This window comes from Lactuca virosa, chromosome 7, assembly GCF_052849685.1.
Source record: "Lactuca virosa cultivar CGN04683 chromosome 7, Lactuca_virosa_CGN04683_v6, whole genome shotgun sequence".
In the NCBI taxonomy this organism is placed as follows: Eukaryota; Viridiplantae; Streptophyta; class Magnoliopsida; order Asterales; family Asteraceae; genus Lactuca; species Lactuca virosa.
In genome coordinates this window covers 233039284-233052104 of record NC_136432.1, presented here as the reverse complement: position 1 = coordinate 233052104, position 12821 = coordinate 233039284, and positions in this window count along the sequence as shown.

Here is a 12821-nt window from a genome sequence, read left to right as displayed (position 1 = left end):
GATAGGGCAAGAGACGAATTGATTTATTTTCAACGTGACAATTTGAAATTTTTGAAACAAAGGAATATTTTTTGCTTAATTGTTAAACGTCTTTATACAAATATTACTCAGTTGCATTTAGATTGTGATATTGGCAAAAAGATTCACAAAATGATTTTGCCTTTCCTTGAATTAAAGGAAGACGAAATAGATGTTGATTGCTATAAATGTGAATCAATCTTCTCATCAGAAGAAACTTCTAAAGCCTACAGAGTTGGACTAGACAAAATCGAGTCATTTATTAAGTCCAAGGACCACAAGGACATGCTTAGAAACTTACTGGATGAAAATGACAAACTGAAAATAAATACCGAAACCGTACAGAAATTTGATTCATCGAGTTCTAAGTTAAGTTCAGATAACAAAATTGATATTGAAAATACTTCTGAATTTGACGAGGACGATGATATGAGTGAAATTTCGGTAGAGGACGAGGTTAACTGTTTTGAATTTGTTAAAACCGAACCCGAACCAGCAAATGTCCTTATATCTGAAAACTCTATTGAGTTTGCTCGATCGTCTAAAGACAAGAACAAAGTCCTGAAAGAAAAGGATGTGGTATACCAAAAGGTGAAAATTATACCAAATCTAGTGTACGCCACCACTGGAGTTACCAAGAAGCAAATTGTTGAGCTAACTACCTTAGTAGATGAGGACAATATCGATGGCTATGATTAGTACTTTTGGTCTGCCCCGATAGATAATGCAGATGAAACGAAAGGATTATCGGAACGTGTGAGAACCCGAAATTTCTATCTTGTAAAGCCAATCAATTCAATCAAAAGTCAGACTTGTTTCTGTAATATTTTAGCATTGTTAAGAGTCTGTTTGAGAGTTTTAAGCCTAGTACACTCAAGGTTTGTGTGTTAGGATGTGATGGCTCGGGTTCTTTGAGTTGCAATTGAGCCGGAAACTCCATCAAAAGGGGTTCACAGCCACATCTAGACTCCTGGTCGTGAACAAGTCCCCTATATAAACAAATTTGGCTCATTTTCTTCACTTTTTCAAATCCTTCAACCTTAGCCGTGAACACTCCTCATTCTCTCTCAACTTCTTCAACCGTGAACACTACTCAAAGCTACCAAAAAGTAAGTATCTCTTCCATAAGCTTGTTGTCCATTAAATCACTTGATTTCATCCATGAAACAAGCACCAAATTGCAATATCTTCAAGAGTTCACGGTCGTGAACCCTTCATTGGGCCGTGAACCCTTCATAGGATCTTGACATGGGCGTGAACCCTTCTTAGATACAAGGTTTGGCCGTGATCACTTCATCCATGGCCGTGAACACCTCATAGAATCAAGGTTGGGCCGTGAACACATCATGTGTTCATTGGCTGTGAACCCTCCTAAGGCCGTGAACATCCATGTGTTTGGCCGTGAACTCCTTTAGAACAATCATATGTGATTGTAACATTGCATTCCAAGTGTTTCCTAGTCCCTAAGGTTGTTCCCTATCATGATTAGTTGTTATACAGTAATTATATCCATATATGTGTCATTATATGCTTATTAGGATCTGTTGGTGCTCGGGACTTCACTTGACACTTAACATCCTATATCGATCTTACATTCGAATCACTCACTACAGGTGAGTTTATACCCCTGACTTATCTTTTAAATGATTTTAAATGCTTTTATGGGGGGAATACAAGTAGAAAACATTATAGTTATTGTATCTATCATATATGATTAATAACTATCAAACAAGTGGATTTCTTATGCTTCAAAACTGTGTTATCAAACAAACTATTTCACAACATTTTATTAGCTGACATCAAGTCATCTATAACCATTCAAATGGTTAAAACTCTTTCATATGCTAAATTCTTTATCAAACTCTTTTAAACTTATATATATTGTCAAAATCATGTCTATATAGATATAGTTATATAAATAGGATTGAAAGGGCTTAGGACTGATAACTCACTTTATTTCCTGTTCCTTGTTTGGTTGTGGACTTAGTGTATCGGTTGTTTGTCCGAGTGTCGTTTGAATCTTAGTTATATATTATGTATATGTGTATAGATATAAAAGTTCTTCATTCAGTTCAATACCTTTGGGTAGCAAAGGTGTTACAAACATGATCAGTCATTCAAACAACATTACTAGTAAACTATAATAGGTATAGTTTAGAGGATTACTACTCACTATTTCTAGAACAATGAAACATACAAGAGTCGGTTCATACATGAGTCAGTTCAAACATACTATAATGAGAAACAGAAAGAACATACTATACACTATAACAGAGAGAACATACTATACACTAGAACAGAAAGAACATACTATACACTAGAACAGAGAGAACATACTATATAAATACAAGAACAATATAACATAATGTGAGCCACTACTTCATGGCATGGCAATATACTGTTGTGTCACGTTTTGTAACCGGAGTCTCCTGCAGGGAGAGCGTGAATTTGTGTATAGATCTATACGGGATTGACCATCCTACACCTTGCTACTAGCTACAGTTGGACCTGCAGGTCTACGGGTGACGAATGTCATACCATTTCGACATCTTTGATCGTCGTGTTTACTAGTTAATCAGGTATGGTTATAACCTCATCACATTTTACCTTAATTAAACAAACAGGTTTAACGTAGTTAGTACATCTGTAGTTACTTATTTACAATACTACTGTACATCGTCATTTTCCCGTTACATTCATATTGTGATCTTCTCACATAAACGGTAATGTAAACTATTTTCTGGTAATAATAGTCATTCTTGGGAAAAACACTCACTTTTACAAAAGAACAAACATACAAAACAGTCGAGTCTTGGTAGAAGACTACTTTAGTAGAAAATATAGGATTTTCTAAGAAGTATACAAACATTTACATCAAACACTTACAAACATTTACAAACACTTTCATTAAACTTATACAAACAATGACACTAAAATACTTATGAACTCACCAGCTTTAATGCTGGTCTACTCTTTCAAAATAACTTGTATTCTCTTGTCACCAGTAGACAGGTACCGATGACCAGGTTTTGGGAAGACGGAGCACGTTCAATACTCGTCTTTTATTTTCATTCATATTTTGTTGTCTTTCAAACTATACAGAACACACTTGTATTCAATTATACTATTAATGCAATGGATGATGTTGTTGCTTGTTTTACTATTATGCATTGTTATGATACTGTACATGACGTCCTCCGCCCCCGGACGTTTCCGCTGTTCTGGTTTGGGGGTGTGACAGATTGGTATCAGAGCATTGTTTATAGTGAATTGAGTATATCAACCCATAAAAGATATACAACTATACACACATCGGTATTAAAATACTCTGACCAAGAGTTTATACTTTTTAAATAATAATAAAATATTTAATTAAAGTATTCATACAAGCATTCATACTAGGATCAGTGTCATACTTGAACAAGAACAAAAGTATTTGTGATTGTTGGACACCATAATTAGGCTTGGGGACATATAATCAGATCTGGGAGTGATATAGCCTGATCAACTATATCTTTCCAAGAAGTGATTAGCATGTGCCTAGGAATGGTTGTGGTGTTGCAGCAAGTCTAAAAACTTACCAACACTACTACAATGAAAACTTTAGAACAAAACATAAACTTAAAATACTATAGGAGTATTTTGTGTTACTATAATTACTTATGTGCAAACTAAAAAGGTCTTTATTAGTATGTCAATAGTTGCTGAGTGGATATGCTCAGGTTATATGTTACTAAGGTGTCATAGACTTAGAATATGTGATCTTTGCTTTACTTCCTGTTCCTTGTTTGGTTGTGGACTTAGAGTTAGGATCACTTATTCGAAGGTCTATCCTATTTTGGTTACATATGACTGGTATGCACTACGCAAATATTGGAGTAACTGGTAAGGATCGTCTTAAAATTATCTTAAGTAGTACGTCTATTAACTATTTCTCTTACCCCTATTCTCGCGTAGATATCATGGCTGGATTCCATCCCCACGGCGACCCGTACTTCCTCAACCAAGGTAATGGTGGATGGCTTGATGCAGAGCCAGAAGAGAATCATGCAATTCCATTGGATGATGACTTCGTAGAGAACTTCCCGGAGGATTATGACTCCGAGCCAGAAGTCAATGATCTACCCCTGATAGCTCCAATCCCAAATGCTAACCCTCATCGGCTTTTCAAGGCCTGACGCGTCTGTGGGCGGAAAACTTAGGAAGATGGAGTCAAGAGCAGGGTCAACCCATACCATACAACGGAGATAGAAGCTTATACAACCTGAGCGAGAGAGGCTCAGCAGACAGAGTCCTGCCTATTCTGGTCCGCATGGTTGCTCGAAATGAAGAGCAGGGTAGGACAGCCATCAACCAAATCATGGAAGTTGATGCCAATGTGGGAGTTAATACAATCTGTATTCGCCATCTTGAAGATGCTCGTGGGAGAGCTATGACAATAAGGCTCTGCAACAAGAACTAGCTGCAACTCGAGCTGAAGTCATAGAGCTCCGAGCACACCAAAGAGTACATGAGAGGCACTTACTAGCTGTGGAGCGTCAGCTGGCCGCATTAAGGGTTCATCCAAAGGGTGCCCGTCGCCAGTAGGAGATGCTCTGCTCATCCTTTCTTTTGGTTAAAGGAATAGCCTTCTTATCTATGCTCTAAGTAGCACTTTTCCCTGTAATTTCCTGTTTATCTTAAGACCTTGAACTTTCAGTCTGTTAGGTCTTGGTGTTGTCAAAATTTTCTTATTCTGGTTTGATGTAAGACCTACTCCTAGGTCACTTTCTCGAACTTGTTACATCTTTAATGCCAATATTATTGACAGATATCTAATCTCATGGGAAATCTTTATCCAAATGCTTTCATCTTTCTATTACTAGATCTCTATTTCAATCGTACTCTCATCTGTTTTGTTGGGCTATGGAGAGTTAGTCCATGATTCACTCTCATCATTCTCTCTATTGAATGCTTACCAATATCTTCATCTTTATAAACTTACAGCTACAAGATGCCTCCTCGTAGATCAAACAGGCGCACTACTCCGATAACTCCAACACAACAACCACCACCTCCTCCACAATACAATCCAGCAGCTATCCAAGCTGCAGTAAATGTGGCTGTTACGGCAGCCCTAGCTCAGTTCAGTGCTAGTGGTACTAGCGGAAGTGGAACAACTTTTCATTCCACTCAAGGTGATGCTCCAGTGCGCTCTAGAGAGTGCTCGTGTAAGGACTTCACCAACTGCAAGCCCAGGACCTTTAACGGGACTGGCGGAATCATTGCCCTCTCGCAATGGTTCGAGAAAACGGAGTCGATCTTTGAGATCTGCTCCTGTCCGGAAGGGAGCAAAGTTAAATTTGTTGCTTGCACCTTCGCGGACAGAGCCCAGACGTGGTGGAATAGCCATGTCAAGTCACTACATTTAATAGTGGCTAATGTTATGGGCTAGGAAGCTCTGAAGGAGCTCATGATCGAAGAGTACTGCCCGAGGGGCGAGGTTCAGAAACTTGAACAGGAACTCTGGAGCCTAACCATGAAGGGCTCCGACATAGTCGCCTATACTGCCAGATTCAGCGATCTGGTGGCACTATGTCCGGGAATGGTCCCTACTGAGGGAAAGAAGATAGAAAGGTCTATCTGGGGGCTGGTGCCTCCATTTCAGGGGAATGTCTTAGCTTCAAACCCCACTACCTTCGACAGTGCCAAGCGATTGGCACAGCGGCTCATTGATCATGGAGTCCGCACCCCCACAACGACAACAACCCTGGCCATCCCAGAACCCTCCAAAGCCGCTAACAACAAGCGGAAGTTCTGGGATAACATGAAAAAGAACGCGGCGCAGAACGCTACCAAAAAGCAGCAGGTCGTGGATGTTCATGTTGCGATAACACCTACTGCTACTACGCCGATGAAGCAGTATGATGGGAGCTTGCCCAAGTGCAACAAGTGCAGCTTCCACCATAATGGACCCTGCCGGGAAATACAGTGCGTTAACTGCAACAGGAAGGGGCACACTGCCCGTTTCTGCAAGGCTCCGGCAAGGCCAATCACCCAAGTCCCCAGCATTGGTGTAGGCCACGCTTGCTACGGATGTGTCGAGGTGGGTCACTACAAAAGAAACTTCCCAAAGGCAGGGAACGCGGGCGGAGTGGGAAGAGTTTTGGCTATAGGCCACGAAGAAGCAGTAACCGACCCTACAGTGGTCACTGGTACGTTTCTCCTCGATAACTCTTATGCATGCATTTTGTTTGATAGTGGAGCGGAGAGGAGTTTCGTGAATCAGAAATTTGCTCACTTACTTAAACAACAATCACGTGCACCTAAAGAACCGTTCACTGTAGAAATGGCTAACGGAAAGACAGAGAGCACTAGCTGTATATACATAGTATGTACTCTAACCCTAGATAGCCATTCATTTCCAATCAACCTCATGCCGGTCTCAATTAAAAGTTTCGACGTCATTATCGGCATGGATTGGTTGAGTTCTCATCGTGCCGACATCATGTGTTATGAGAAAGTCGTTCGTCTTAATCTACCGTCTAACGAAACTCTAGTTATATACGACGACAAACCAGGCATGAACCTTCGTATCATCTCGAGCATAGAAGCCCAGAAGTACTTACGAAAGGAATGTCACACATTCCTTGCTCATGTTGTCGATATGAGCCAAGAGACGAAATACATGAAGAACATCCCAGAGGTACGCGACTTTCCCGACGTCTTTCCAGAAGAACGACCAGGATTACCTCCGCAGCATCAAGTCGAGTTTAGAATCAACTTAGTTCCAGGGGCTACCCCAGTGGCCAAATCGCCCTATCGTCTAGGACCATCTGAGATGCAGGAGCTATCTGGTCAACTTAACGAACTGCTCAGCAAGGGCTTTATTAGACCAAGCTTCTCAACTTGGGGAGCACCGGTCTTGTTCGTCAAGAAGAAAGACGGATCGTTCCGTATGTGCATCGACTACAAAGAGCTAAACAAGCTTACCGTCAAGAATCCTTACCCTCTACCTCGCATAGACGACTTGTTCGACCAACTGCAATGGTAGAATTACTTTTCAAAGATAGATCTGAGATCTGGGTATCACCAGTTACGAGTGCTAGAGGAGGATGTTCCGAAGACAGCCTTCCGAACTCGTTATGGACACTACGAGTTTGTAGTGATGCCATTCGGATTGACCAATGTGCCCGCAGTATTCATGGACTTAATGAATAGGGTGTGTCGTCCTTACTTGGATCAGTTTGTCATTGTATTCATCGATGACATACTTATCTACTCTCGTAGTAAGGAAGAACATAGTCAACACCTGCGTCAGGTCTTAAAAACGCTACGATCGGAAAAGCCCTATGCGAAGTTCTCTAAATGCGAATTTTGGATCGGAAGAGTCGAATTCTTAGGTCACGTGGTTAGCGAAGAGGGAATTCACGTGGACCCTTCCAAAATAAAGGCCATTGAGAACTCGTCAGCTCCGAAGACACCTACAGAAATTCGTCAATTTCTAGGCCTCGCTGGCTACTATCGCAGGTTCATTCAGAACTTCTCTAGGATCGCGAAACCGCTTACTACATTGACCCAGAAAGGCGTGGCCTTTGACTGGGAAGAGAAACAAGAAAAGGCGTTCCAAACGCTAAAGCGAGCCTTATGCAGCACACCGATACTATCCCTCCCAGAAGGGATAGAAGACTTCGTGTTTTATTGAGATGCATCCAACCAAGGGTTTGGCTGTGTTCTTATGCAACGAGGTAAGGTCATCGCATATGCCTCAAGACAGCCAAAGACGCACGAAGTCAACTACACCACACATGACCTTGAGTTAGGAGCAGTGGTATTTGCTCTGAAGATCTGGAGACACTACATGTATGGTACAAAAAGCACTATCCTTACAGACCACAAAAGCCTACAACATATATTCGACCAGAAGGAGCTCAACATGAGACAACGATGGTGGGTCGAGCTACTCAGTGATTACGAATGCGAAATTCGTTATCATCCCGGTAAAGCCAACGTAGTAGATGACGCCCTAAGTCAGAAAGAATACTCCGGTCGTAGAGTCAAATCATTGACTATAACTATCCATTCACATCTGTCCACACAGATTAAGGAGGCTCAGCTCGAAGCCTTGAAACCTGAAAATGTGACGGGTGAATCCTTGAGAGGAATGGATAAAAACTTGGAAGTCAAGGGTGGCGGAGCCTTATGTCTCATGGATTGGATCTGGACACCGAGGCACGGTGGTTTCAGAGACTTAGTCATGATCGAAGCGCACAAAACTCGATATTCCGTCCACCTAGGTTCAGAAAAGATGTATCTAGATCTTAAAAAGTTATACTAGTGGCCTAACATGAAAGTAGAGATTGCTACCTTCGTGAGCAAGTGCCTTACTTGCGCCAAGGTTAAGGTCGAATACCAGAAACCCTCAGGTTTACTTCAACAATCGGAGATACCTGAATGGAAGTAGGAGCGGATCACAATGGACTTCATAACCAAGTTGCCCAAGACGACGGGTGGTCTCGATACCATTTGGTTGATCGTAGACCGGTTAACAAAGTCTGCACACTTCCTGTCTATCAAATAAACTGACAAGATGGAGAAACTAACAAGAACCTACATTAGGGAGATTGTACGACTGGATGGTGTTCCCATATCCATTATATCTTATAGAGATAGTAGATTCACTTCAAGGTTCTGGCAGTCGCTACAAAGTTCCCTGGGAACTAGGCTGGAAATGAGTACAGCCTACCATCCGTAAACCGACAGACAAAGTGAGAGGACTATTCAAACTTTGGAAGATATGTTGCGAACCTGTGTGATGGACATTAGGAAGGCATGGGATACTCATTTACCCCTTGTCGATTTCTCCTACAATAAGAGTTATCACACAAGCATAAAGGGTGCTCCATTTGATGCCCTCTATGGCCGAAAGTGCAGATCCCTTCTGTGCTGGGCTGAGGTGGGTGACACACAGTTAGCTGAAGGACGCGTTCCTGACAGCACTCTCACCGGTTTGGAGATCATTCGGGAAACGACAGAGAATATCGTTCAGATTCGTGAAAGATTGAAAGCCTCTAGAGACCGACAGAAAAGCTACGCGGACAAGAGAAGGAAACCTTTGGAATTCCAAGTTGGTGACCGTGTCCTTTTGAAGGTCTCCCCCCGGAAGGGCTTGATACGCTTCGGAAAGCTAAATCTAAGATACGTAGGGCCTTTCGATATTCTCGCTAGAATCGGCCTTGTAGCTTACAAACTCAGACTACCTCACGAACATAGTAACGTACACCCTACTTTCCACGTTTCAAACTTGAAAAAGTGTCTGTCCGACGAGACTCTTGTAATCCCACTCGACGAGATCGAGATCAATGAGAGCCTCAACTTCATGGAAGAACCAGTAGAGATCATGGACCGAGAGGCCAAGAAAACGAAGCAAAGTCGTATCCCGATAGTGAAGGTTCGCTGGAATGCCAAGCGAGGACCTAAATTCACTTGGGAGCGCGAGGATCAAATGAAACTGAAATATCCTCATCTTTTTACTTAGTTATTTGTAATTGCTTAAACTCTAATTTCGGGACGAAATTCTCTCTAACGGGGGGATGATGTGACAACCCGAAATTTCTATCTTGTAAAGTCAATCAATTCAATCAAAAGTCTGACTTGTTTCTGTTATATTTTAGCATTGTTAAGAGTCTGTTTGAGAGTTTTAAGCCTAGTACACTCAAGGTTTGTGTGTTAGGATGTGTTGGCTTGGGTTCTTTGAGTTGGAATTGAGTCGAAAACTCCATCAAAAGGGGTTCACGGCCACATCTAGACTCCTGGCCGTGAAGAAGTCCCTATATAAACAAACTTGGCTCATTTTCTTCACTTTTTCAAATCCTTCAACCTTAGCCGTGAACACTCCTCATTCTCTCACAACTTCTTCAACCGTGAACACTACTCAAAGCTACCAAAAAGTAAGTATCTCTTCCATAAGCTTGTTGTCCATTAAATCACTTGATTTCATCCATGAAACAAGCACAAAATTGCAAGATCTTCAAGAGTTCACGGACGTGAACCCTTCATTGGGTCGTGAACCCTTCATAGGATCTTGACATGGCCGTGAACCCTTCTTAGATACAAGGTTAGGCCGTGATCACTTTATCCATGGTCGTGAACACCTCATAGAATCAAGGTTGGGTCGTGAACACATCATGTGTTCATTGCCCGTGAACCCTCCTAAGGCCGTGAACATCCCTTTGTTTGGTCGTGAACTCCTTTAGAACAATCATATGTGATTGTAACACTGCATTCCAAGTGTTTCCTAGTCCCTAAGGTTGTTACCTATCATGATTAGTTGTTATATACACTAATTATATCCACATATGTGTCATTATATGCTTCTTAGGATCTTTTGGTGCTCGGAACTTCACTTGACACTTAACATCCTATATCGATCTTACATTCGAATCACTCACTACAGGTGAGTTCATACCCCTGACTTATCTTTTAAATGATTTTAAATGCTTTTATGGGGGGAATACAAGTAGAAAACATTATAGTTATTGTATCTATCATATATGATTAATAACTATCAAACAAGTGGATTTCTTATGCTTCAAAACTGTGTTATCAAACAAACTATTTCACAACATTTTATTAGCTGACATCAAGTCATCTATAACCATTCAAATGGTTAAAACTCTTTCATATGCTAAATTCTTTATCAAACTCTTTTAAACTTATATATATTGTCAAAATCATGTCTATATAGATATAGTTATATAAATAGGATTGAAAGGGCTTAGGACTGATAACTCACTTTATTTCATGTTCCTTGTTTGGTTGTGGACTTAGTGTATCGGTTGTTTGTCCGAGTGTCGTTTGAATCTTAGTTATATATTATGTATATGTGTATAGATATAAAAGTTCTTCATTCAGTTCAATACCTTTGGGTAGCAAAGGTGTTACAAACATGATCAGTCATTCAAACAACATTACTAGTAAACTATAATAGGTATAGTTTAGAGGATTACTACTCACTATTTCTAGAACAATGAAACATACAAGAGTCGGTTCATACATGAGTCAGTTCAAACATACTATAATGAGAAACAGAAAGAACATACTATACACTATAACAGAGAGAACATACTATACACTAGAACAGAAAGAACATACTATACACTAGAACAGAGAGAACATACTATACAAATACAAGAAGAAGAACAACATAACATAATGTGAGCCACTACTTCATGGCACAGCAATATACTGTTGTGTCACGTTTTGTAACCAGAGTCTCCTGGAGGGAGAGCGTGAATTTGTGTATAGATCTATACGGGATTGACCATCCTACACCTTGCTGCTAGCTACAGTTGGACCTGCAGGTCTACGGGTGATGAATGTCATACCATTTCGACGTCTTTGATCGTCATGTTTACTAGTCAATCAAGTATGGTTATAACCTCATCACATTTTACCTTAACTAAACAAATAGGTTTAAGGTAGTTAGTACATCTGTAGTTACTTATTTACAATACTATTGTACATCGTCATTTTCCCGTTACATTCATATTGTGATCTTCTCACATAAACGGTAATGTAAACTATTTTCTGGTAAAAATAGTCATTCTTGGGAAAAACACTCACTTTTACAAAAGAACAAACATACAAAACCGTCGAGTCTTCGTAGAAGACTACTTTAGTAGAAAATATAGGATTTTCTAAGAAGTATACAAACATTTACATCAAACACTTACAAACCTTTACATTAAACATTTACAAACACTTTCATTAAACTTATACAAACAATGACACTAAAATACTTATGAACTCATCAGCTTTAATGTTGATCTACTCTTTCAAAATAACTTGTATTCTCAGGTCACCAGTAGACAGGTACCGATGAACAGGTTTTGGGAAGACGGAGCACGTTCAAGACTCGTCTTTTATTTTGATTCATATTTTGGTGTCTTTCAAACTATACAGAACACACTTGTATTCAATTATACTATTAATGCAATGGATGATGTTGTTACTTGTTTTACTATTATTCATTGTTATGATACTGTACATGACGTCCTCCGCCCCCCGAATGTTTACGCCGTTCTAGTTTGGGGGTGTGACAGAACGAACCTCATGGAGAGTGAAAGGTAGATACGTGGCTGAACCAATCAATAAGCCATCTAGCTTCGCTAAAGCAAGTACAAGTGGTACAAAATGAGTTCAAAGTAAACCTTCAAAAGGTTCAAGAGAACCTCAGACAGTAAGAACTGAACCTCATGTCAAGAAGGCGAAACCGAATGTAAACATTCACAAATCTTCCAAGCAACTTGCAAAGCAAAAACGCCAGCGAAATAGGAGATATCAGAAAAATCTCAATGAGAGGAAGCAGTTTTGGCAATCCCAAAACTCCAACTATGTGAATAAAGAAAAAGCTTCCAGTCAAAAAGCGAAAGCAAATTCGCAGGCGAAACCCAAACAGTGTTCATACTGTCAGTCCTGTGCTTCGCAAAAACAAAAGGGAAATCTCGCTCACAAGTCAAGAAAGTTCACCGAGAAACACAACCATCCTCACTCACAACCAAATCAAACTCCACTCAAGGATGTTGAAGGGAAAGGAAAGCGCGTCTCGGGTCCTAAAGGTCAAACGAATAAGCCGACCACTAACCCTAGGAAGATTAAGAAAGAATTTGTTAGGAATCAAAATAAAATTAAGCAATCTGATTCGAACAAACCGAATGTGAAAGAAAATAAAGTCAACGTTTTCACTATTAAAATAAAAGACGAAAACACATTAATAAAACGAATGTATATGGTTGATCTTTCGATTGCTTTTCCATCTTCTG